Here is a 27944-nt window from a genome sequence, read left to right on the forward strand (position 1 = left end):
CACAATCAGGACTGCATACGACCGAGGCACACAGGGCCAACACCCGGCATCATGGTGTGGGGAGCGATCTCCTACACTGGCCGTACACCACTGGTGATCGTCGAGGGGACACTGAATAGTGCACGGTACATCCAAACCGTCATCAAACCCATCGTTCTACCATTCCTAGACCGGCAAGGGAACTTGCTGTTCCAACAGGACAATGCACGTCCGCATGTATCCCGTGCCACCCAGCGTGCTCTAGAAGGTGTAAGTCAACTACCCTGGCCAGCTAGATCTCCGGATCTGTCCCCCATTGAGCATGTTTGGGACTGGATGAAGCGTCGTCTCACGCGGTCTGCACGTCCAGCACGAACGCTGGTCCAACTGAGGCGCCAGGTGGAAATGGCATGGCAAGCCGTTCCACAGGACTACATCCAGCATCTCTACGATCGTCTCCATGGGAGAATAGCAGCCTGCATTGCTGCGAAAGGTGGATATACACTGTACTAGTGGCGACATTGTGCATGCTCTGTTGCCTGTGTCTGTGTGCCTGTGGTTCTGTCAGTGTGATCATGTGATGTATCTGACCCCAGGAATGTGTCAATAAAGTTTCCCCATTCCTGGGACAATGAATTCACGGTGTTCTTATTTCAATTTCCAGGAGTGTAGTTTAGAGTTAATACCAATTGGGCTGAGGTATGAATGGGCATTTGGATTGAGGAGGGAGGCGTGCTACGGTAGTCCATACAATTGTGCAAATACACTGTGCCAGCGTGGTGTGAGGTAATGGGGGAAGTTGTGGCGTCCTGGAAATATTATACGTTCGGAGTTGGCGCGTCCGCACAGGACGCTCGTCAAAGCCGCAGCCCCGCAGCAACCACTCGGTGCCGAACGTTAGCTGAGCATGAGGGGGGCTCCAGCGCGTGGTCCATCGAGCACGTGGCTGGGAATTCCTTGGTGACACTGTGCGCCGGGAGGGCCAAAGATGGCGGGCTTTGTGAAACCTTAATGGTAGACATTTCACAGTTCGTATAGAAATCAATAGTAGCCAGATGAATCATGATACCTCAAAAAGAAACATGTAAATTACTATTATTTGCACGAATATTCTGATGGTGTAATTACGTGCAGTAGGAATCTATTGTTCCCTGTCATTCAACTTATATTTTATTTAATTGCAGGACCATCGACACCAATAAGTTTTTTGCAGAAATATACTGCATTCCCCAAAGTACTTCTACTATCGTACTCATCATTAAAGGTATTAAGATAGTACCTGCAGATATTTATTTAATTGCTATCTTTCATTTATAAATTTATATGTTACATTTTAATTCGCAATTGCCGAGGGATAGAAACCTTCGACCATACTATTCATGTACGTACTCTTATCATATACTGTACACTCAGCAGTATTTGGCCTGTAATGAAGCAACTACGTATTCCAGCCCCTAGACAACGAGACCAGCCAGAACTTTAAACATTTCAACGTTGAGTGGGAGGTCATGTAGTTGAGGGCCATCTCATTCCATCAATTCTCTATTAGAAAGCCCGCAGTGGCATAGTGGTTGGCATAGCTGCTTGTTGAGAAGGGACCTGGGTTCGAATCCCGTCCTTGTTGGAAATCTACATTCGGCGCTTCAATTTCCATATTTACATTATAAAGTTTACCTTAACAATTGTTACGTCTGGTACTTAGAATGGGCAGTGTTAGAAATTAAGGATGTAATTTATTCACAGAAGAAGTGCCGTACAAAGCATCACTTCGACTTATCACCAGTTTGGATTGATAGTAGAGATAGACAAGATCCAACGAACAGGCCTGCGCTTCATCGTGGAATCGTTTAGTGGTCATGAAGAATTTCCGGTGGCTAACACTGAAAAAGAGAGGTTGTGTATCACGGAGAGGTTTACTACTGAAATTCCGAGAAGAGTTGTGCGACCTATTACTTCTTCCCACAAACTTCTCGCGAAATTAGCACAAGGGGGAAATTATAGTAATTAATGCTGACAAGGAAGTTTTCCGACGACCATTCTCAGCACGCGCCATTAGTAAATGGGAGAGGGCAGGGGGTACAGATTGTGGTACCAGAATCACGCTCCACCACACACACTGTTAGGTGACTTGCAGAATGTAAATGTAGACTTGGTTGCAGACGACAAACAGCTGATTAGCAACGCGAGCAGGTTCGCTCGTTCCTCGACGAGGCGGCACGCGGGCTGCAGCGCACGCGCGGGAGGTAAGGCGAAGGCGAGGCGTGATCGCGGCCGCCGCACAGAAGATGTTCCGGCCTTATTACGCGGCGCCACCATCAATGATGCAGGCGGGCCCTAGCTTGCCCGCAGCCGGCGCTGCATATTTCACGTCGTTCGGGCGCGGCCCGGCCCTTCATTATTCACGACGACTCGCTACAACAGTCCTTAACCTTTCGTCTGGGCGCGGGATGTCGCTGCGACCCGCCCGAGGACAGCGCTCTAATTTTCATAAAAAGGAAAAGCCCCGCTGTTGTAAGGAGGGCGCCCGTATTTCTTGCCCGCTGCAGAAAGAGACGGAGCGCTTCCCATTGTGAGCCGCCCGCCGCAAAGTCTGCTACTTCCCTTCTGCAAACACTTGTCCCAAATGGAGGGCGGTGGCCTAACAAAAGAAAAACGTGAATCTAATACAAGGCTTGTCCAACCTGATGTCGAGCTTTAAAATGTGATTCACTGTAGACAGCTGTTTCCCTCGCTCATTACCTCGTGTGAGGTGTTCCCACTGTCTTAACAAACGGCTCATCTAGTCAACTCTTTCAAGATTTATTTAAATGTGTGAAATGCTGCTTATGTCCTCAACTAACTGTCAAATGTCAGTCCAAGCATTCACCGCGGGACACAAGTTTATTATTGAGCATCTTTGGTTGGAATTTAAAGGTATTGTCCACCACGTGCTACAGAAGTATGTGCCTAGCAAAAATATAGGGGAGGGAAAGGATCCACCTTGGTGCAACAAACATATCAGGAAGTTGCTGAGAAAGCAGAGAATTGTGCACAGTCTTGTGAAACGTAGTCACTGCCCCGCTGACAAACGGAAATTGTGCGAAATTAAAACAGCTGTCAAAAGGTCAATGAGAGATTCTTTTAACGAATTTGAAAGCAATATTTTATCTGCTGATTCTAAAAATAACCCCAAAAAAGTTTGGTCATACGTAAAGTTTATGAACGCTACAAGTAATTCAATACCTTCTCTTGCTGACAGTACGGGTAATGTAACGGATGGCGATAAACAGAAGGCCGAAATTCAAAACCTAGCTTTCAAAAACTCGTTTACGGTAGAGGACTTCAGCACCATTTCCCCTTTCAACTATCGAACAAACGCAAGGATGGCTGAGATAGTGTTTAGTGTATCTGGGAATGTAAAACAGTTAAGATCCTTAGACGCCAGGAAGGCATCTGGCCCAGACGGCATCCCTGTAAGGTTATATGTAGACTACGCTACAAATATAGCACCATTCTTATCCATCATCTATCAGAGATCATTGGAACAGCATAAAATTCCACTGGACTGGAAGAAGGCCCAGGTCGATGCAATCTATAAAAAGGTTAGAAAACCGGATGCACATAATTATCGGTCAATTTCACTAACATCCATTTGTTATAGAATCATGGAACACATTTTGTGTTCAGACATAATGACATCTCCAGACTTGAGAAGCTCATCTGCGGAAACCACGACTTTAGGAAACAGCGGTCATGCGAGACACAGCTGGCCCTCTTTGTGCATGATACACAACAGGCTCTAGATACTAACTCCCAGGTTGATGCCATAAGTCTCGATTTTCGAAAGGCGTTCTACTCAGTTCCGCACTGTCGCTTGCTCCAAAAAGTGCGCGCTTACGGTCTATCCGATGACATATGCGTTTGGATAGAAAGTTTTCTAACAGAGAGTAGTATGTCGTCCTCAATGGGGCGACTTCAGAAGAAACAAGTGTAACTTCAGGTGTGCCCCAGGGGAGCGTAATAGGTCCGCTGCTTTTTACGATTTACATAAACGATCTGGTTGATGGAATTGACAGCGGCATTAGACTGTTTGCCGATGATGCTGTAGTCTACAGGAAAGTAGTATCACACGAAAGTTGTGAACAAATCAATGAGGATTTGAAGAAATAAATGCGTGGTGCAATGACTGGCAGTTATCTCTCAATATTACTAAGTGTAACCTACTGCGTATAACAAGTTGATGATGATGTCGTGTGAGGGCGGCCCTCCCGTCGGGTAGACCGCTCGCCTGGTGCAAGTCTTTCGATTTGACGCCACTTCCGCGACTTGCGCGTCGATGAGAATGAAATGATGATGATTAGGACAATACAACACCCAGTCCCTGAGCGGAGAAAATCTCCGACCCAGCCGGGAATCGAACCCGGGCCCTTAGGATTGACAGTCTGCCGCGCTGACCACTCAGCTACCGGGGGCGGACGTATAACAAGGTGAAAATCCCCATTAATGTACGAGTAGAAAATAAATGCCCAGTCTTTGGAAGCAGTAACATCCTTCAAGTATCTGGATGTGACTATTCGAAATGATCTCAAATGGAATTATCTGATTACACAAGTAACGGGCAAGGCGAACTCTAGATTGCTGTTTATTGGTAGAATCCTGAAGTGATGCAGCCCTTCAATAAAGGAAATTGCTTACAATACGTTAGTTCGTCCAGTTTTACGGTATTGTTCGTCTGTATGGGACCCTTACCAGTTGGGTCTGATTCAAGAGACTGAGAAGGTACAAAGAAGAGCGGCAAGATTTGTGACCGATACATTTAGCCATCGCGAGAGCGTTACAAATCTCATAGAAAATTTGAAGTGGGACACACTTCCAGATAGACGACGCCCTAAACAGAAGGGGTTGTTCACTAAATTCCGAAATCCGATCTTCGCCGAGGATGTAGAGCGTCTATTATTACCACCAACTTTCAAATCGCACAGTGATCACCATTCAAAGATAAGTGAAATTAGAGCTCGTACTGAGGAGTTCAGGGCCGGCCGGGGTGCCCGAGCGGTTCTAGGCGCTGTCTGGAACCGCGCGACCCCTACGGTCGCAGGTTCGAATCGCGCCTCGGACATGGGTGTGTGTGATGTCCTTATGTTAGTTAGGTTTAAGTAGTTCTAAGTCTAGGGGACTGATGACCTCAGAAGTTAAGTCCCATAGCGCTCAGAGCCATTTGAGGAGTTCAGACACCCGTTTTTCCTTCGCGCATTCCTCGAGTGGAACAGAGGGGGGGGGGGGGGGGGGGATATGACTGGCTCGAATTTGTGCCCTCCGCCACACACTGCTTGGTGGCTAGCGGAGTACATATCTAGATACAGATGTTCCTGCTTAGACCCAAGACTAACCTCCTACATCTACATCTAACCGTGCATGTATGTTCTGCGAGCCGCCTTGTGTGTAGTAGAACGACGTTTATTTACCACTGCCTCTTCCACCCTTTCCTGTTCATGTAGATCCGTCATGCAGATGTGGTTGCAGGACTGCGGCTGATCAATAGGTCGTAGAAAAACCAACAGTCACAATTCTTTCTAAAAAGTTTATTATTTAAGCAACTAGTTTCGACGCTTCAATAGCGTCACCTTCCCGTACGCATGTGAGAAACGAATGGAAACATCCAAACATTGGCGCACGTAAAACAGGCACCATACATACTGAAATGGATACCGTGGACTACTACAGGGCGACAATTAGTGAACTATATGAGGTAAAAACATCATAACTTCTGAACGGTTTTCATTAGGATGTTCAAACTGCAAGGTTGACCGCGGGGCATAATGGGAAATAATTTGCGCATCCATGGTTTGGTTTAGCGACGAAGTCCACTTTCATTTGGATGGGTTCGTCAGTGGGTAAAATTGGTGCTTTTCAGTGACTGAGAACCCGCATTTCGCGATCGAGAAGTCTCTTCTTCCTCTACGAGTGGCTGCGTATAGCGCAATGTCCAATCATGGAATAATCGGTACGATATTCCGTGATGGCACGGCGACTAGCACGGCGTCTACCGAACGGTACGTGAAGGTTTTGGAAGATTTCATCCGTGTTATCCAAAGTCACCCTAATTTGGACAAAATGCGGTTCTTACAAGATGGAACTTCACCCCATAGAAGCAGAAGAGGGTTTGATGTCCTGGAGGAGCACTTTTGGGGCATCGAATTCTGCCTCTGTGGTCCCCAGAGGCTACTGGCATGGGCTTCGATTGGCCAGTATTTTCCGGATCTGAACACATGCGCCTCCTTTTTGTAGGGGTAAGTTAAGGACAAGGTGTACAGCAATAGCCCCGAAACCATTGCTGAGCTGAAAGCAGCCATTCAGGAAGTCATCGACAGCATTGATATTCCGATACTTCAGCGGATTATGCAGAATTTCGCTGTTCGTCTGCGCCACATCATCACCAATGATGGCAGGCATATCGAACATGCCGTAACCTAAATCCGAATTTCTGTAGTGACGTTTATACTTTGAATAAAGTGTGTGCATGCCGTAGTTTGTAACTTATTTACTTTCTTTTTTTTCATGTAGTTCAATATTTGTCCCCCTATATTTACTCACGCGTTTGCAGTGAGCATGTCGAATACATATTGTAACTGTTCTATATGGGCCAATTTTTGACTGTCTGTACTCATTTCTCGCATAGGGGCCGCCGGGTGGCGCTAAAGAAGCGTCGGAACTGGTTGCTTAGATAATAAAACTTTCAGAAAGAGTTACGGCTATTGGTATCCGCCCAAAGGCGTTGGGTGAGAATAATCGTGACGATTTAGTTCTTACGAAATGAACCTGTAACGAAAAGCGCCGTGTCAAACAGATAATGAGTAAATAAGACTGTTAGCAGAAGTATTGCTTCATAACATAGAAAACAAAAAATTTTACAGTCATAGATTTTCAACCGCCATTTCATGATGCATAAAATAAATACTTTGGGACGGTTATAGAAAAATCCTAAAGAGGTTTTTACTAAACATTGTGCTTTTCTTGAACAATTCGCATCAAGAATCTCAATTTAGTGGTATTTCATCCAGAATAAAGCTCATTAGAAACTACTTGTAGGCGTATAATATAGACTTATATAAAAAAAGTGCCTAGCAGTGGTTTTGGACAAGGTGACATGGCGTAGTAAGTCAACACCTCGTCATAGGACGTTAACGTCGCCGGTTTCCTCGCTCTATGGAGTGGGGCAAGCACCGATCTGTGGCAGATATGACTACAGGCTAGAAAAATGGTTCAAGCAAAACTGTTTCGTCGAACACAGTTCAGCGCACATCACTGAACAATTTGCCCCCTAATTGTTCTCATGTTGACCGAGTGACATCGCCAATTATGATAAGAGAGAGCACGGGATGATCGAGACTGGGCCTTGGATAAAAGGGAGCGTGTCACCTGGTCCAGTTAATCATGTTTCTTGCTGCACCAGGTCGATGGGAGTGTTCAGATACAATATCATTCACGTGAACGGCTGTTCAAAACGTGCACCCCGCCAGGGACTCTAGCAGGTGGGACTAGTACTACGCTATGGGTTCTGTGGTAGCATTCGAAGGTACCATGACAACTGCGGAATACGTGAGCATTACTGCGATCGACTAACATCTATTCACGCTCGATGTCTTCCCCAACGGCGATGCCATCTTCCAGCAGGATAACTATCCTTCTCATAAGGCCAAAACTGCGATATAGCATTTGATTAGCGTGATGATGAACTCACGTTGATATCTCGGCTACCAGTTTCGCTTGATGTGGACCCGATGTATGTAAACATCTACGACGCTATCATGCGCCAGCTGACCCTCCAAGGCGCAGGCCCTTAATTTTCGGGAATTTCGTGACCATTGGGTTGACATATGGTGCAACGTATCTCCAGAAACTTACCAAGTACTTTTCGAGTCTCGATTCAATGCCACTCAAAATCGCGACACTGCTGCATTCCTTTCGACTCATATGTTATATGATTAGAGACACTGATATTACAAAATTTGTATGTTTATATTATCATAAAGTCACCAGAATCACGTGCGGTAGCGTTCTCGCTTCCCACGCCCGGGTTCCTGGGTTCGATTCCCGGCGGGGTGAGGGATTTTCTCTGCCTCGTGATGACTGGGTATTGTGTGCTGTCCTTAGGTTAGTTAGCTTTAAGAAGTTCTAAGTTCTAGGGGACTGATGACCATAGATGTTAAGTCCCATAGTGCTCAGTGCCACCAGAATCAATCCATAGCCCACACATTGCAAACATCAAACCTTAAAACGTTGTGGTAGATGAAAAACACACGTTTCGTTTCGGTACCATGCAGTCATCTTTTGGTTCCTATATATTATTCTTACAGTATTTAGCTAAGAACACACTTCTTTCCGTGGACTCGCATTCGGGAGGACGACGGTTCAATCCCGCGTCCGGCCATCCTGATTTAGGTTTCCCGTGATTTCCCTAAATCGCTCGAACCAAATGCCGGAATGGTTCCTTTGAAAGTGCAAGGCCGACTTCCTTCGCCGTCCTTCCCTAATCCGATGAAACGATGACCTCGTTGTCGGGTCTCCTCCCCCAAACAACCCAACCCAGCTTCTTTCAGGTAACGCAGCGGTATTTTCCCTCTAATCAGAAGAACTTGATAAAAGTATCTCCAATCATTGTACGGTTGGTGTAATCGATACATTATTAGAGTACAACCATAACTTAATCATTGTAAGAATGTGGATGTTTACACTGCAGTGGCTAGAGCTGTTGATTCAGTGTATTGTACCATTAAAGAGTATTTCAGATTCCTCAAACAAGGGTTGTTTTTCTAAAACATTTAACGGAATATATTAAAACCATAGTCTACATTCTGAAACAAGCAACCGGTGTTCTTGGTGTGGGTAACTTTTACGCTATTATTAATCTGATGGACGCTGATGCACTCACTAAAGCGTCTGTGAATATTCCTTTCTCAGCCAGCAGACAGAGATTTACAAGTATCACAAGCAGATTTTAATGTTCTTGACTGTTCATATTCCTATGTGTAAATATATTGTTTTTAGTGCGTTTTATGTTAAGCAATGATCATGCGTCTTTCGTAATACTAGCGACTTTGTAGGAAAGTTCCTCAACAAATTTCATTCAGGCACTGGGTTTCTTTTCTGAGTTCGCATAGCAACTGATTATATTTAATTTTATTTTTCCCCTTTGAGACTCGCAGCTAATTTGTCATTGTATCCACAGGCAGCGGCGATTTTGTTGTCTTCTGTTTCTCCTGGTGGCCAACTGCGTATTACTGGATCTACTTTACAACGGGTTCACTTTATAACTGGTTCACGTGCAGATACATGGTGTCTGAAACGACTGTTACTACACCATACCCTCCTGAAGATAATAGCGTGCTGTAGAAACGCATTGCGCCAAACTATGGAGTTCAACATTTTTTCCAAAGACAATAATTACACTGAAGTAACCGCATTTGTTGATGGACTCCTGACATTTTTATTTATTTATTTATTTCTTAAGTAAACATTTGCTGCCTGTTATTATAAAGCAGGTCATATTTGTGTGATTTTGTATGTTCTGTCGTACAAGTTCAGTTTTATTATTAGTATAATTCTTTCTTTTTTTGAAAATTTTACAACAAAATAAATAAAAAAACAAATAAAATACATGTATAATAAGCATAAACGCTTAGAAGCAATTTTTAAAGCTTGTTGCTAACTTAAATAGTGGCAGTGATGCGATACATAACATATTAATTTAATTTTAAAAGTGTATTTAATGGAAGAAACGAGATGGGAAATCTGACTTAGCTATGATGTGACAGGCCTTCCCTTTATACTTCCTGCGTGGATGGTTATGTCTGCTAAAATGAGTTGTCTTGACAGTGGTAATACTTAACTTAATGTACTGATTAGTTACGCTGCAATGTGTTTCCGAACTTAAGGTAACAGTGGAGATTGGGAGTTGATCTAAATTTCATAGTCAGCTGCGAGCCAGTCACACCTGATGCAGCGAAAGAAGAAGAAATGTCACATCTTCAGATAGTGTTACATGCTATGAAATGTTATAACAAACAACTACACAGAGAGTTCTTTTCCACATTAATTCGACATAGTCTTGCAGAGCCTTAGCTTACTTTTGCTATGTATGTCTCGTCTTCACTTCCTGTGTGTAATGTAGCACCCGATTCCGTGTCTGTTCTTGCGTCTGTGTCGTTTACTGTGTACTGCTGACCTGTCCGATGTGGGGCCTGTCTTATTCTAGCGTATGGCCTCCCCCGTTTCTATGTCGCATATAGTGCTCGCGATTCTTCGTCTGCGATGTTGTTTTTGGAGTTCCAGTCATCTTGTCTGCATATTGACTGTCCTATGTCCTGGTTTCTTAAACTCGGTGTTATGTGTCCTACGGCATCGTAGATTAGCACTATGTGTTCAGGTGTACCATTCTCTCAACAGGCACATCCGCCTCGATTGCTCAGGGATCAGAGCGGCAGAACGCTACGAAAACTGGCCCGGGTTCGATTCTCGACTGGGTCGGAGATTTTCTGCTCAGAGACTGGGTAGTCGGCTTTCGGAAGTGGTCCGTGCAGACCGGCTCCGCGCACCGGACAGCGCATAGTAGTTGTATACTTACGCGTCGCGGTATTTCGTGGTGTATAGCGTCCATTACTACTGCAATTCAGGGCGCAGTGTTCCCGCCGAGCGATACTTAAAGTAACATTCCAAGTCGGACATGCACGACCGCACGAACGTACGGCAGTGTTGTGGGGCACATCGCGGAAACGCTGCAGACTTTCACGACATACCACGTGTTGAATGGTGTCCGCCAGATCAAAATCGAACTCTCCAAACATGTATCATCCTCTCAGCTGATAGGTGGCCTGCGAGCCATCGTTATGTATGATGGCCAGCCGTGGACGTGTGCCAGTTGCGGACAAGAGGGCCACGTTCGGTCAGACTGCCTCCGCCAACGTTTGCTCCAGGTCCCAACCAGTGACTCAGCTCCCAAAGCGATAGTCACTTCTTTACCAGACAGCTACAGCACAGCCGTACGCAGCCCTGATGCCTCACTTCGGGAAGCGCCAGTTCTCCCTCCGGCACTCCCCACTGGAAATGACGGTGCTGCCACTGCCTCACCGGCACCATCTCCTCAGACGGCTATGAGACCACCAACCCTCCAGAGCTCGATGACAAGCCAGCCCGCTGCGATCGACATCGATGCGAGTGCGGTGCCTACCTCTGCTTTTCTTCAGACGGGTGCGACCTCGAACATTGAACGTCCACATTCTGATACAGAACAGCACCTCCAAAAGCAGCATTCGCACCGAAAACAGAAGAAGAGAAGTGAAACGCCATCTGACGACACACTTTTTCATGCGGTATCACAGGCAGTGGAGCGGATACTAGACAGTTATCTCCCTTCGAGCGCACTGACGAAGGGAGTGGCCGCAGCTGATGTCCCATCTGAGGAGCGATCCCACCCGACAACGATGGATCCCATGGAGGGAGAGTCCCTGGACCCCGATACAGCAGCGTTACCACAGCGCACCCTTGATGAGTGCGACAGTCTCTTGCCACCTGTTCCAGTCTTGATGATGTCGACGATGGAGCAGATTGAGGTGGTGGCCATCAGGCCGTGCCCCTTGGAGGTGCCTGACCCACCTTCCACCCAGTGATTGCAGCTACAGTGACTGCGCCAGATGTTACACTCCAGTCAAGCATCTCTGCTGGAACATTTGTGCCAATGGTGAGAACACGCCCACAACACTACCGCATCGCGGCGATGAAACTGGCCACCATTCGGGCTTCCTATAAACTGGCAATGTTCCGAGGGACCATTCATGCTGCTAATGTCGAAATTGCCCTCCTCCAATAAGTGATCGTCGCGGATTTCTAAGCCTCCACACTTACCCATGCTTCTGACAGCGGTAATGGAGTCGCCTTTCTCCTCCGTTCTGGACTCCCTGCTGAAGCTGTAGTGTACCTTTCTAATACTAGAGGTATGGATCTCACGCTCTTCGGCGTCCGCATCCTCAATGTATATGCGCCGTCCTGCTCCAGACGACGTTGTGACCGACACAGATTCTTTGCTGACGAGGTAACACCGCTTTTTGAGGGACCCCTGGATGAAATGGCCCTTGGTAGCTATTTAAATTCCACACGATGGCCTGATCACCAATTTCCACGTCATTCCCCGTGTGGGGCCCTCTCTGCCATCATCAACAGACTTCAGCTTGTTGACACATGGATAAAGGTCCATGGCACCCGCACAGGTTTCACATACTTTACGGCGCTTTCGTCTAGTCACCTCGAACGCATACAGGGTGGTCCATTGATCGTGACCGGGCCAAATATCTCACGAAATAAGCGTCAAACGAAAAAACTACAAAGAACGAAACTTGTCTAGCTTGAAGGGGGAAACCACATGGCGCTATGCTTGGGCCGCTAGATGGCGCTGCCATAGGGCAAACAGATATCAACTGCGTTTTTTTAAAATAGGAACCCCCGTTTTTTATTACATATTCGTGTAGTACGTAAAGAAATATGAATGTTTCAGTTGCTCCACTTTTTTTCTCTTTGAGATAGATGGCGCTGTAATAGTCACAAACATATGGCTCACAATTTTAGACGAGCAGTTGGTAACCGGTAGGTTTTTTAAATTAAACTACAGAACGTAAGTACGTTCGAACATTTTATTTCGGTTGTTCCAATGTGATACATGTACCTTTGTGAACTTATCATTTCTGATAACGCATGCTGTTACAGCATGATTACCTGTAAATACCACATTATGGAATAAATGCTCAAAATGATGTCCGTCAACCTCAATGCATTTGGCAATACGTATAACGACATTCCTCTCAACAGCGAGTAGTTCGCCTTCCGTAATGTTCGCACATGCATTGACAATACGCTGATGCATGTTGTCAGGCGTTGTCGGTGGATCACGATAGCAAAAATATCCTTCAACTTTCCCCATAGAAAGAAATCCGTAGATGTCAGATCCGGTGAACGTGCGGGCCATGATATGGTGCTTCGACGACCAATCCGCCTGTCATGAATTATGCTATTCAATACTGTTGCACCCGCACGCGTGCTATGTGCCGGACATCCATCATGTTGGAAGTACATCGCGATTCTGTCACGCAGTGAAACATCTTGTAATAACATCGGTAGAACATTACGTAGGAAATCAGCAGACATTGCACCATTCAGATTGCACCATTATCCTTCCTCCCATAATGCCGCACCATACATTAACCTGCCAAGGTCGCTGATTCCAGTTGTCGCAGCCATCGTGGATTTTCCGTTGCACAATAGTGCATATTATGCCGGTTTACGTTACCGATTTTGCTAAATGACGCTTCATTGCTAAACAGAACGGGTGTAAAAAATCTCTCATCGTTCCGTAATTTCTCTTGTGCCCAGTGGCAGAACTGTAGACGACGTTCAAAGTCGTCGCCACGCAATTCCTGGTGCATAGAAATATGTTACGGGTGCAATCGATGTTGATGTAGCATTCTCAACACCGACGATTTTGAGATTCCCGATTCGCGCGCAATTTGTCTGCTACTGATGTGCGGATTAGCCGCGACAGCAGCTGAAACGCCTACTTGGGCATCATCATTTGTTGCAGGTCGTGGTTAGCGTTTCACATGTGGCTGAACACTTCCTGTTTCCTTAAATAACGTAACTATCCGACAAACGGTCCGGACACTTGGATGATGTCGTCCAGGATACCGAGCAGCATGCATAGCACACCCCCGTTGGGCATTTTGATCATCAACACGATATCGACATTTTCTGCAATCGGTAAACTGTCCATTTTAACACGGGTAATGTATCACGAAGCAAATACCGTCAGCACTGTTGGAATGTTACGTGATACCACGTACTTATACGTTTGGAACTATTACAGCGCCATCTATCAGAAAGCGAAAAAGTGATCGAACTTAAACATTCATACATCTTTACATACTACACGAATATGTAATAAAAACCGAGCGAGGTGGCGCAGTGGTAGCACACTGGACTCGCATTCGGGAGGACGACGGTTCAATCCCGTCTCCAGCCATCCTGATTTAGGTTTTCCGTGATTTCCCTAAATCGTTTCAGGCAAATGCCGGGATGGTTCCTTTGAAAGGGCACGGCCGATTTGCTTCCCAATCCTTCCCTAACCTGAGCTTGCGCTCCGTCTCTAATGACCTCGTTGTCGACGGGACGTTAAACACTAACCTAACCTAACCTATGTAATAAAAAATGGGGGTTCCTACTTTCAAAAACGCAGTTGATATCCATATGACCTATGGCAGTGCCATCTAGCGGACCAACCATAGCGCCATCTAGTTTCCCCCTTCAAGCTAGACGAGTTTCGTACTTTGTAGTTTCTTCGTTTGATGATTATTTCGTGAGATATTTGGCCCGTTCACTATCAATGGACCACCCTGTATACCTCACACGTTCCCTTGCTGCCTACACTCGACATGACGAAGTATGACCTCTGGTTTTCTCTGACCACGTCACATACATCTGCGATGTCGTCCTCGCCCTCCAACAGATGTGGCATCGCCGCAGCCTGCGGAAATTAAATGTTTCCCACCTGACTGCCCCCGATTGCCGACGGATCGTTGAGGATGGGTGGGCCCTCTGTCGTCGACGTCGCCCCATATACATATCTACCTTATCGTGGTGGCTATCCTGGGCGAAACCAGTTACGCAGGGCACTGATGGGATACGGCAAGCGAGCTCCATGGACTTCTACTATGCGGTGCTTCGTGACTGCACTTTTATGGCATTCTCTCCTGTCCATCAGACTATAGTGCATCGTGCTAAAGCACAGATCACTTCACTCATGCGACGATGTTTGGAAGGGACCCTTGTCAGATCGTGCACCCATAATCATATGCCTCACGAAACGCAATCGATGTACCACCTTCTCACAGAACGCCGAGGTCGTCGTCGAGCTCTCATCCACGATCTCACTACGCAATGCCCCATTGGTCATGCTTTCTATTCTCATTTCCGCCGGCTGTGCGCTGCCATCCGTAATCCCCCGACCTTAATTGAGGAGGTAGCAGCACTGGCTGTGAACACCATGCCAGAGGCTATGGCTCAAGAACTTCAAGAACAAGTAACCTCCGATGAAGTCCTAGATGTCCTAGCTGCTATCAAGGTGGGAGCTGACAACAAGTCCCCTGCACTTGACGGCCTCCCCCTCGCATTTTACAAGTGTTTTACCTACTTGGACCTCTATCTGTCGTTAACTGATGTCACCCACAACGACGATCCCAGCTATCTTCCTTGATGGGGTCATCATCCTGGTCCCTAAGCCACATGGGCGATCACAGATATGTGATTATCGGCCATCACTCTACTCAACAGTGATATGAAAATTTTTACCCGTCTGTTGGCCTCACGACTCAAAAAGGCAGCAAGACTTCATCAGAATTCGCTGGGCGGTGACAACAACATCCACACGGCCCTTTGCCGTTACAGGGACATGATCGCCCTCACGTGGTCGCAACATTTACCTAGCGCATTAACATCACTTCAGTCAGGCATTCGACTGTGTCGACCATACCTTTCTGAAATCGGTCCCCCAACACATGAATTTTCCGGCTCGTTTAGTTACAGTGGTAATGCGACTTCAAGAATACTCTGTAATGGTCGCTTCACCGCGCCTGTAGCCATCAAGCGCTCTGTCCAACAGAGTTGCACACATTCCACAATACTGTATGCTTTAGCGTTAGACCCCTACTCCAGGGCTTCGCCAACGCCTGGTGGGCCTGACTTTGCATGGGCGCCGCTTCTGGTGTACAACATATGCTGACGATCTAGTTCCCTACTTATGCACGGTTCTGACTTCGGTGGCGACATATGGCAGGCATCGTGCAGTTCTCTTAATATTTCGAAATCGAAGGTTCTGCCCATTATTGAGGGTCTACCTGAGAGATATGTCGCTCTTCTAAGTGTGGCCATCAGCGTCCGCTGTTTGGTCACAGATTTTATGAATGACATCCGTCGTTCAGCGGCAACCAACAGTAGACGTCTCCTCCAAACAATCAGAGCTGGCCTTGTGGACCACCGGCTTAGATCCCTCGACATTTTACAGCGTGCGCAATACGTGAATATTTACCACGCCTCACGCGTCCCCTATGTGGCACAAGTGATCCCGATTCCAACTGCCCTCGCACGTCGTATGTTGAGGGCGACGGAATCCTTTGTCTGTACCGCGATATTACGTAAAGTTCAATATTCTTCCCTTGCCCTCTCGCAGGAGCTTGGTGGAGTGGGCTTATTCCATGTGGCAGACAGAGTTACGGCACTTTTTGTTGGCTCCCAACTGAAAGTCTGGCGTAGCTGCCCGACGAACCTGAGCAGACTGCTTTTGCATGAATACGCGCCAGTCTCCATGTCAGCCCCAGTCATGTTATCAGACTTTCCAGCCTCCTTTTATCACTTTCAGCACTTCTTGAGTAAAGTTACATCCCCCACTCCTTACCCCTTCCACGTATACTCCAGACAAAGGCTGTACACGACACATAACAAATGTGTTGAACTCTCTCGCCCATTGAACAAAAGTTTCCCCACATCATATGTGTAGCAAACGGTGCATGCTGGGTATCTCGACACCAGCGTCCAGTCCACCTGGTATATCACCGACAATGGCAAACAGCTCAACCACTTTCGTTTGCACCGTATCCAACTCGTTGACACACCACTCTGTGTTCACTATAGTGTAGCGGACACACACACTCATCGATTCTCATGTGTTCCGTCGTCTGACATCCGGAGGTTCGCGCAGCGCATCTTGGCTTTCCTTACCCGAGAGACACCTGCTACATCACTTTCCTGACGCTTTTATTCCCGGATGTGATTCATTACCCCGCAACAAAAACTAACGCTGTGAATTAGATATGCGGTCACACTGTCCGCTACATTTTTGGCCCCGACGAGAAATCAGAAATAGGTTATTGGACGTATTTTAACGATCGACAATGCGCGCTTGTTCGCGACCCCAGATACAAGCAGTTCTTTGCTAGTATTCTACGGAGCGTCTTTCATGACCCGCCTTCCAGCTGGAACGTCCAAGGCATGAGATCCTGATGCTTTTTGGCTAACGTGATGTGCTGAACGCACTACAAGCGGAATATCCATTAAAATTTCGAAAAGACGCGTTTGGATGTACCGCCAGTCGGAAGACTCTAGCGACTCCTGGAATTCTGGCACAGAGACTAATTTAATTTAAATACTTAAAAATAAATAAGTAAATATGTAGGTAAAATAATATATATATAAGAAACGTAAAAAAAGAAAAAATGCAATAAAATAAACAAAAACAACAAAAGCCCATACACAACTACTTTCGTTTCCATCGCTACTCTCTACTTCCTTCCCTTCCCCCCCCCCCCCCCCCTACTTTCTCTTTCTTCCTTTCCTATCCGTTGCAGTAATAGGTTAGTTGTTTTGGGATAGGCGTAGATGGGCGCCTACGCCTGAAGAGGCGAATCTTATTTTTCCTTTGTGTAGGACACAAGTGGCCGTGGCAAGTAGATTCTTTTTTGTAGTTTCCTTTTCCTGTCCAGAGTCGGACAAAAAGTGGTAGAGTATACAAAAAAATTGGTCAGCGTGGCAGCATGCTGTGCGTAAGGGACCGGGTTCAATTCTCGGCTGGGTCAGAGATATTCTCACTCAGAGCCTGGGTGTTGTGTTGTCTTCATCACTATCTGATCCCCATAGGCACGCAAGTCGTCGAAGTGGCGTCAACTACAAAAACTTGAACCAGGCGACCGATGTACCCGACGGGAGGTCCTAGCCACACGACACTTCGTTTTTCACCACAGCCACAAGTGTGAGTCCTGGACAGTACAAAAGGCGTAGACAAGCCCCTTAATAGGCTGTGTGATCACAACGGATAGCAGTGCCTGCTCTGCAGCGTGCTACCAGGATGGCTACAAGGTTGGTAAGGAGTTCTTGATTCTCCAACAGCGCGGCTGACAACTTTTGGACGGCTGTTGGTACATGTGCTCATGCTGCAATGCGTCTTTCCAACGCACCTCACAAGTGCTATACTAGATTTATGACGCGGGAACGGACAGGCCAGACCATTCGCCGAACATACTCTCGTTCCAAGAGATCCTTTCCCTGCTCTGTTCGACGCGGTAGCGCATTGTCATCCATAAAATTGAAGTGAAGACCGAATAAATGCTTGAAGACATGGACACAGCGAAGTAATAAACCGTTACAATAACATTGACCGTGAGCATATCGTTTCGAAGGTTTGGAGGTCAGTACACATATGCATCCTTATGGCTCCCCATGCCACAAAACGTGGGTCACCAAGACGATCATATTCCACAATGATGGATGTACTCTCATATGGCGAGAAGTGGCAACACATATTGCAGCCAGGAACATAGTCAAACATGATTGTTGTTGCCAACACGGCTGACGGAGCAAGGCAATGCACTACCACAGGGATTCCTTATCAACCCTGTGACCTGCATAGGAGCACGTTGCAGCACTTGCATTGTCGTCCTTGATGATTACATTCCAAACTGAGAACAATGTCACACGTTTTACACTGTCCAGGGGACAGTCAATGATAGCGGTGGCTTTATTTTAATTATTGTTGAGCCGTGCATTGCTCGCCGTCTCACCATTTGGTATTTTACACCCTGTTTTAACGTATTTCCATCTCACCACGTTGGTTGAAATTACTGGAGTTACTTACAAGGGAACCTCCCCATCGCACCCCCCTCACATTTAGTTGCAAGTTGCCACAGTGGATAGGCCTTGAAAAACTGAATACAGATCAATTGAGAAAACAGGAAGAAGTTGTGTGGAACTGTGAAAAGAAATAAGCAAAATATTCAAACTTAGTAGTCCATGGGCCACATAGACAACATCACGGACTATGTGTGCTCAGGAGCGCCGTGGTCCCGTGGTAGCGTGAGCGGCTGCAGAACGAGAGGTCCTTGGTTCAAGTCTTCCTTCGAGTGAAAATTTTACTTTCTTTATTTTTGCATAGTTATTATCTGTCCGTTCGTTCATTGACGTCTCTGTTCACTGTAATAAGTTTAGTGTCTGTGTTTTGCGACCGCATCGCAAAACCGTGCGATTAGTAAGACGAAAGGACGTGCCTCTCCAATGGGAACCGAAAACATTTGATCACAAGGTCATAGGTCAACCGATTCCTCCACAGGAAAACACATCTGATATATTATGTACGACACTGGTGACGGCATGTGCGTCACATGACAGGAATATGTTGTCGACCCACCTAACTTGTACACTTGGCGAATGGGTAAAAAGATTCTTCTACCTTGCCCGATTTAGGTTTTCTTGTGGATGTGATAATCACTCCAAAGAAAGTGATGAAAACATAAGAGTTTGTCACATAAATTGAAAATAAAAAATTTAACTTTTCTCTCGATGGGAGATTTGAACCAAGGACCTTTCGTTCCGCAGCTGCTCACGTTACCACGAGACCACAGCGATCCTGCGATTCCAGTGTCCTTGATGTTGCCCATCTTCCCACGAACTACTCAGTTTGTATATTTTGCTTATTTTTTCACAGTTCCACACAACTTCTTCCTGTTTTCTCAATTGATCTGTGTTCAGTTTTTCAAGGCCTATCCACTGTGCCAACTTATAACTAAATCTGAGGGGGGTGCGATGGGGAGGTTCCCTTGTGAGTTTCTGTTTTGCCTGACCTTCATCGGCGCTAGTAGCACGTATCGATATATCCCCTCTGGTAGGATCTTTGCTTGGCTGCTATTACTTACCGGTTGTCATCTGTGGTGGAGTCTGTCGGAACGTGCCAGGAGGAGAGCTCGGGTCGTGAGTTGGGCCCTGCCAGGGAGTTGCAACGCGTCTGGAGTGCAGCCCACGCCAGCCAGTCGCCGGCTTGCAGCAGCAGTGAGCCCTGCCTGGAATCGCCCGCCCGACCGTTGCCGCCACGCACCACTTAAGCCGGGCCTGAGTTTTGGTGGATTGTTGGTCGGTAGTTTGGTCCGAGGACATCTCCATGCGGCGCACTCGACTGGGCCCGCTCGCGGTCTCTGCGCAGTGTCGGGGTCTGTCAGGAGCTGTCCGATCGGTACGAGCATCGTCGCTCATCGACCCAGGACGTGAAGGTGGAGTGGTTTTGAACATTACGTTGTTGGTTCCGGCGTTGCTGTTGTGGAGGTTTTTCTGTGAGCAACGACGAGTGAAGTGTTCGAGATGGCCGCCGTCAGGTGGAATTGATCAAATTAATTTATCCATAGTCAAGTGCACCAACAGAATTTTCTGCCTTATGGCCGTTAGTGTTCTGGTTACCTGCCCTGGCCGCTAACATAGTTTTTAGACAGTGTCTTTTCCTCACCTGTTGTTGCTGCCTAACATGGTGTGTAGTTTTGGCAGCTCAGTTCACATACGCGTTTGTTTGGGTAGTGATACTTCTAATTTTTGTGTGTGTGTGTGGGGGGGGGGGGGGGGCTTGAATTCTCATGTACTCCGTCGTGACAAGCAAGCGGTTGGTCGTTCGGTCCGTGTTTGTTCCTTGGTTGGGTTCGCACGAATTAAGTGTAGTTGGACTCACCACCTGTCTCGACTAAGTGAACGAGGGCAGACCAATCAACTGGAGACTCTTGAGTGCTATTCTCTTAATTATCCTTTTGGCAGTGTTAATGTTGTTGTAATTTAACTGTATTTTACATTTGGCAAGGTTAGTTGTGGGCCTTGAGTCCTGGAAACATGTTCTCATAGTTTCCTTCAAGTCAAAACATTATCGCCTTCTGCTATTGAAAGTTTATTGTAACTTCCTCTGAAAGACTCTATAAGTTATTGTGGGCCTTCCACCGTTGGTGTTGAAACGGAAATTTTTAAACTTAATGTATTGTTTTACCGACTGTTGCAATATATATTTCCTTAATTTGCAGAATTTAACTTTGCGGCCTTCAGCCATCTTATTGCGTTCTTTTATCTCTTTCTGTGCACCTTGTGGACCATCAGCCCTGTTAGCATCTTCAAACATGTGGCCTTCTGCGTTCAGTAATCATCATAGTACATAAATGATGACTAACTTAAACCCTCAGCTGCCGACAGATGTTGTTGATATACCTCGATGTGGACAGCTGAAAATGTGTGCCCCGACCGGGACTCGAACCCGGGATCTGCTGCTTACATGGCAGACGCTCTATCCATCTTTTTATTTTGTATTTTTAGGATGATCAGGGCGTGGCACACGCCGCACTAGCAGTGGGGTCTCTTCACGGCACTGCCAGTGCGTCGAGGCCCAAACCCCTCCCACCCCTTTTTCCATGTTCAATGTTGGGTCATAGCACTAAGTGTGCAGAAATCTTAACACAAAATTCCCATTCTCCGATGTAAGAATGACAAAGAAACCTCTTCTCTGAGTAGAAACTGAACACTGATAAAAACTTAACAATTGTTCTTGAATCACACAAATACTTTGGAAGTCGAACACGAGCAATTCTGAAGAAAATGTTTTGAGAAAAATCCTTTGCCTTTCGTGGGCAAGTGCTCTATCCTCTTTTTTTATGTAAGTGCTCTACTACTTGTTTTTTAAGAAAACAAATAAAAACCTCATGTTGGGTATGAAAATAAAAGACGACGTTCTTCATAAATAACACAATATCCTGTGAAAACGTAAAACATAAAAGGTAGCTATATTTCCGCAACGGTCTTCTTTTGTATTTGTATGTTTTTTGTTAACATAAATGAGTATACAGTCTTCTCACCATCAGCAGCATTTTTTTTTTTTTGGGAGCACAAGAGAAAGAAAACAAATAGGGTGCAGATAGAGAGCTATGTATGAAAAGGATAAACATGTGTAAGGAGAAAATAATCTTAGAAGAGGAGGAGAAAAGAGAACTGAAATAAAATAGGAATACTTTCCGCGCCATGCTCCACTTTGGCGCGCCAGCAGAACAAAATGCATTCTATCATTGACCATTGAAGAGGAACGTGGGATTGTCCAGCCTTGGCTGGCACGGTTCGTTGAGATTCCAGCTTTGAGGCGGGTTGGTGAAAATGCTCTGTAAATAGTTCGCGAAAGTGGCCCGATAGTGTCGATGCCGGCGAAGGGTGTGGTGATGTACTTGGAGGCGTGTCCAAAAGTCCGCCGGATCGACGATGTCGTCCGGGAAGAGGTAGTTGACAGCCATGCCACTGATCCATGTGATGGCGTGCCACTTAGCCGATGGATAGTAGGTCGTGTCGGGATATATCATCATAGTGGGAGAAACGTGATGTGGTGGTACTCGGAGGTAGAAAGCCACAATCTTCTGTACGAGGGTCCAGACAGCTGCTGCTGGCCCACACTCAAAACGATGTAAATCTGTATCTTCGACATTGCACTTGAGGCGCAGGGGTGAGTCCACCAGTGCGATGCGACGCAGTTTCTGTCTTGTAGTATACTTGCCGTTGACGAGAAGGTACCACATAGAGGTGGTGTCAGTGGTGTGATATGGTTGGTGGATCGTTTTCCAAACTGTAGGCCATGAAACCTGGGGGTGACGTGTTTCGACGGGGTTGCGGGGTGGAGACTTTCGGAGAAGGCGGTAGATGTCGCGGGTGGTCGTCTTCCTGGTCCTGGGGAGCTCGGTGCATATGTAGCTGTACTCCAAAAAGAAACGGCCGATATGTGACATCGGAGGTGGGATGTGTGCCAAAGACGTCGGTGGGCGTCTCGAAACAGGCGCGAGCTCGGTGGTCAACATTCCAGTAAAACTAGCATTTTGGCTTTTCCATAACCGGAGCATAGTATTGGTGTAAAGTGCCGTAGTCCTGGCTCTCACATTGACCAGCTCGAGGCCACCATCCCGCTTCGGTAAGGTGAGAGCTTCATACTGGACTTTGAAGATGTGTCCAGAACAAATGAAATAGCCGAATGCCGCCTGTAACCTGGCCGCCATTGTCGCAGTGATGGGCAGAATCTGCGCTATATGGGGTATCCGAGCTGCCAGATGGGTATTGACGAAGGTGACTCTCTGGCACATATTCAGCGGGCGTAGTATGTGATTTTGTATGTTGGCCCGGATGCGTTGCAGCAGCGCCCGAAAATTGATCGCCGAGGTGCGGCGAATGTCTCGCGTGTACACCAATCCGAGACAACGAATGGTGTCCACCAGTTGAAATGGAACTACGCTGTCTGCGGGAAGGCCGCGGCCGATCTTCATGGCGCATGATTTTGCCACGTTCATAGCGCTCCCTGCCCCTGCACTGTAACGGGTAATCCACTGCATCGCAGCTTGTACGTCAGCCGCTGAACGTACGACGAGGGCCAAGTCGTCCGCGTAAGCTCGGCAGCGGAACATATGATCCCGGAGTGGAATACCTGTCAAACGTCGCCGTAATCCGCAAATGAGTGGTTCCATCGCAATGGCATAAAGTACCGTCGACAAAGGGCAACCCTGCCGTACTGAGCGTTCAATCCGTATAGGTTCTGTAAGTCTGCCGTTGACGAGCAGTCTGGACGTTGCTCCACGAAGGAGCCGCATAATCACTTGCGTGAACGTCGGGGGAATTGCCATTCGGTCCATCACTGCGTCGAGGAATGCATGATTGACGCGGTCAAACGCTTGTTTGAAGTCGATGGAGATTAAAGCGCCTGGCAGTCGCGAGTGTGTTGCCACAGCGATCACATCTCGACATTCACTGAGGGCCGTCTGTATATTACGATCGCCGCCTAAGGATGTTTGTTCGTGGGAAACAATGTCCCGTAAGACATGTTTGAGTCGCACTGCTAGTAGGCGTGTGAAAATCTTGAAGTCCGAATTGAGTAACGTGATCGGCCGATAACTGTCGAGTCGTGTTCCTCCTGCGGGTTTCGGGACTGGTACAAGTAAGCCTTCCATGAACATTGGTGGCGGGTTCGCCGCGCCGGACAAAAGTTCCCAGTACATGTCCGTCCATCGTGGCATCATCAAATCTTGGAAGGTTCTGTAAAATTCGAGAGGTGAACCATCCGGGCCGGGAGATCGATTCAGAGACGCCTTGGCCACAGCGCCTTGGACGTCGTCGGTAGTCACTTGAGCAGTCAGGAGGGTTGCAGCTGCTGCGTTTAGAGTACCAAGTGTCTCATGGGCAACCTCAGCAATGGCCTCTGCACCGGCAGGTACTTCTTGATAGAAAAGTCTATAGTGCGTTGTGAATGCATCCGCAATGGTAGCTTGCGAAGTCAGCCGTCGTCCATCAGGTAAGTCTAAAGTTGTCATTAAAGCCTGTCGGCGTCGACGAACATTTTGAACAATATGATGCATAGAAGGTTCTTCACCATTAATCCTGTCTTGGCTGCGGGCTCGTACAATGGCTCCCTCTAGACGGCATCTGGTCAAGGATAAAATTTTTGCCTTGATGCGTTGAGCTTCTTTGAGGCGATCCGGGGATGGAGGATGATCCATGAGTTCACGTAGAGCGCTATAGTAGAAATCAGTTGTATGGTGATTCCACCTGGCTTTGGCTCTGCCATAGTGTGTCAATGTGCGTCGGATGGCCGGTTTGGCGCACAGCAACCACCACTGCAGTGTGGTCTCGTAACGCATAATGCGTTGAACACAGGTGTGCCACGTGTCGGTGACCTGTTGTCGACATTCAGGGTCCCGCAGTAGCGCGACATTGAGTTTCCAAGGTCCTGCACTGTGCCATATAGATTGTCGACGTAGGTTCATGGTACAGATATAGATGTCATGATCCGAAAAGGCAGATGGCCAACGTTCCGCGTCGAGGAGAACTGATTTTAGATAGTTAGAGATGTATATTCTATCAAGTCGGCTGGCGGAGTGGCTCGTGATGTGTGTATACCCCGGGCGGTCGCCGTGTACCACTCGCTAAATGTCGAGGACACGAAGGCGGCGGACGAGGAAGCGAAGTTCGGGACATGTGGTGAAGCGGGGGTATTGGTCTGTGCGCTCGAGAACACAGTTGAAATCTCCACCTACGATGAGATCATCGTATCGACCGAAGAATAAAGGCGTGATATCTTCTGCGTAAAACTGGGAGCGATCCCTCCGTTTGTCAGTGCCCGATGGGGCGTAGAGATTTATGATTTTGAGTCCTTCAACTGTTATGGCCACCCCTCGCGCTGTTGGGAGGTATGCGACGTCGGAAACTGCAATTCCTTCTCGGAGGAGGATGGCTGCGCCTGTGTGTTCCATAGCTGCAGGGGCGGCGTACGTCTCATATCCATAACACCCAGTCCAAGTCGCTGTCCTCAGTTCTTGTAACAGGGCGATGTCGATGTCCGCTGCTCTTAGCGTGTCACGGAGCAGTTGAAGTTTAGCGTGGGAACCGATGTTGTTAGTATTGATAGTAGCTATTCGGTACGCCTGATGGGAGATCCGTGCTGCTGATAGGTTCGTAGCTGGTGAAGATTGTTGTGGTGGATGCTGGAAGTCCATAGAAGTCACAGGATTCGCCGTATAAACTTCCCCCATTTTAGTTTTGGTCTAACGGAGAAACAGATCTCATTTCCGCATCAGATGGAGGCGGGAAATCCGTGTCATCCGCCCATGAAAGGTGTCCGACAGGTTTGACATCGGCGAGAGGTGGCAGCGTTGGCCGAGTCGGCTCAATGGCGTCGGTGACAACAGGTGTGCTATGTTCCATGGCTTCTGGGCGCGAGGCTTGCGCACGATCTCTGTCGGACGGTTCACCGTCTTGTGGATGACGCATCTCCGTGGCAGAGGAGAAAGTGTTATCGTGTTCTCCGTCGGAGTGATGTGGCATCTCTTCGTCCTGCGGAGGGGGCTCAATGGTCGAGTCTGATGTCTTGCGGCATTTTTTTCGTCGTTTGGGCGACTTCTGCTTTCGGCAATGAGTTTCGGTGTCTGAGGAAGGAAGAGATTCACGTCGTTCCGGTAAAAAAGCCGCGGGTGCTATGATACGGTCTTCATTCTCCAGAACACTCTCATTGGTATCCTTGCGATCTTCTAGCGTGGGTGTGTCCGGCTGTTGGACATGTTCACGGGCGGCATCGCCGGTGTCAAGGTGCTGGGACGCCTCCGGGTGTATCGGACCAGAGAGACGCTCATGAACGGCGTCTTGTGTGGGCTGGACGTGCAGTGTCGCCGCATAGGTGACTGGAAGGGTGGTCGTGGTTCTGTCGGTGTTCGTATCGTCGGGCCTTAGTTGTGTGATGCGGCGTTGCAGGCATTCATTAAGGACGTGGCCTTCTTTGCCACAACCGGAACATGTTCGAGGTTGTCCGTCGTAAATGACCACCGCACGGCAGCCGCCGTTAAAAATGTACGATGGAACGTGCCGTTTGAGATCGATTCGGACTTGTCTCACACCATTAAGCACCGGATACGTCGTAAACTGTGCCCATGTCTCGGCTACGTGGCTCTGGACTTTTCCGAACGGGCTTAGTGCCGCGATGACTTCATCTTCAGTCACCTCGAAAGGCAGTTCGAATACACGGATCGTCCGAAGGCCAAGTCCTGCATGGTCGACATCCACAGGCCCGACGTTTCCGTCGGAGTGGCGAAATTTTAGTCCATGTCGCGTCCTTTGAATGATCTCGTTGCAGGCAGCGTCGGAAGTCATCTTAACATAAACGACGCTGCTAATGATCGATAGGTGTATGCCGATGAGTTCGTCACGCGGGATCTTCACGTTTCGCGTAGGAAGCGTTCGACGGCCAGTGCTTTGGGTCGTGCGTATTCGTTTGCGAAGGTGAACTTAAAAGTGTTCTTCCTGTAAGAGTTGGCCATTACAGCTTGTTCGACTGAGAAGCGCGGTGACGAGGAAGTAAACAAAACACTCCGCGCGCGCAGCGGCGTGGACGGCCGAGCGCGGTGCGCACTGCTGCCCTGCCGAACGCAGACTATCCATCTGAGCCACCGAGGACACAGATGAGTAGCGCGACTGCAGGGACTTATCCCTTACACGCTTCGCATGAGACCCACATTCCCAACTGTCCACAATTCTACATATGTAATGTACCTTATAGACATTTGCCCATCATTATTTATTTCAGGGAAAAGCTGCACGGTCATCAACTGTATCTGTTCTTTCCAGAACAGTTACTGTCTTCATATACATAGTTAAAGGCTACCCAGCCATTGACCTTCGTCTGTGCGAATGCGCACAGGTTGCCCGAACTCTAACGGGAATCGCCAAAGCGTGGGCGAGTAATGAGTGGATGGGCAAATGTCTATAAGGTACATTACATATGTAGAATAGTGGAGAGTTGGGAATGTGAGTCTCACTGGAAGCGTGCAAGGGATAAGCCCTGCAGTCGCGCTGTTCATCTGTGTCCTCGGTGGCTCAGATTCAGTCTGGCTTTAGCTGTCGCAGCGGTCGCACGCTCCTCAAGTTTACTCCGTGAACGTTCAGTATTTACGCCAGTGTTTTCGTGTTTCGTGATCGTTTATTGGCGTATTGCACGTGAATTAAGTGTTATCAATTGAGCATTTGGTCTTCGTTCGTGTCGTCTTTCTACGTAGTACCGTTGGGATTTCGGTGTTGTCCGAGATTTCTTCGCTGCAGAACACCATGGCAAACTCCGTGAGAAAAAACACCGTGATTTTCACCTTCGACAAGTACACTCGTCGAGTACAGCCCTCTGCACTTGAAATACACGACTGGATTACCGAGGTAATTGGCCTTCATTCTGAATCTGTTCATACCATGCAGCTAGACTCTGATGAATACTGCATTTTTGTGAAGTTTAACGATTCCGTGAGTGTAGACCGCTTTCTGGAAAAATTTGGTTATGAAACGGAATTTATACACGGTGATGGTACTAAAAGTACTGTAAAACTCTGGAATTCCGAGTCTGTAATTAGGAATGTTAGGGTTTTGAATATTCCCATAGAAGTAGACAACTCGAAAATTAAAGATGTCCTTTCAAAGTATGGGGTTGTCAGGCAAATAGTCAACGAAAGGTGGGCTTCGCATTTCAAGCTGCTGTGCTTTAACGGCATTCGCTCCGTGGAGATGGAAGTGAAGGCAAACATTCCCTCCCACATCTTTGTTGACCGGCA

Source organism: Schistocerca serialis, chromosome 8 (assembly GCF_023864345.2).
Source record: "Schistocerca serialis cubense isolate TAMUIC-IGC-003099 chromosome 8, iqSchSeri2.2, whole genome shotgun sequence".
NCBI classification, from domain to species: Eukaryota; Metazoa; Arthropoda; class Insecta; order Orthoptera; family Acrididae; genus Schistocerca; species Schistocerca serialis.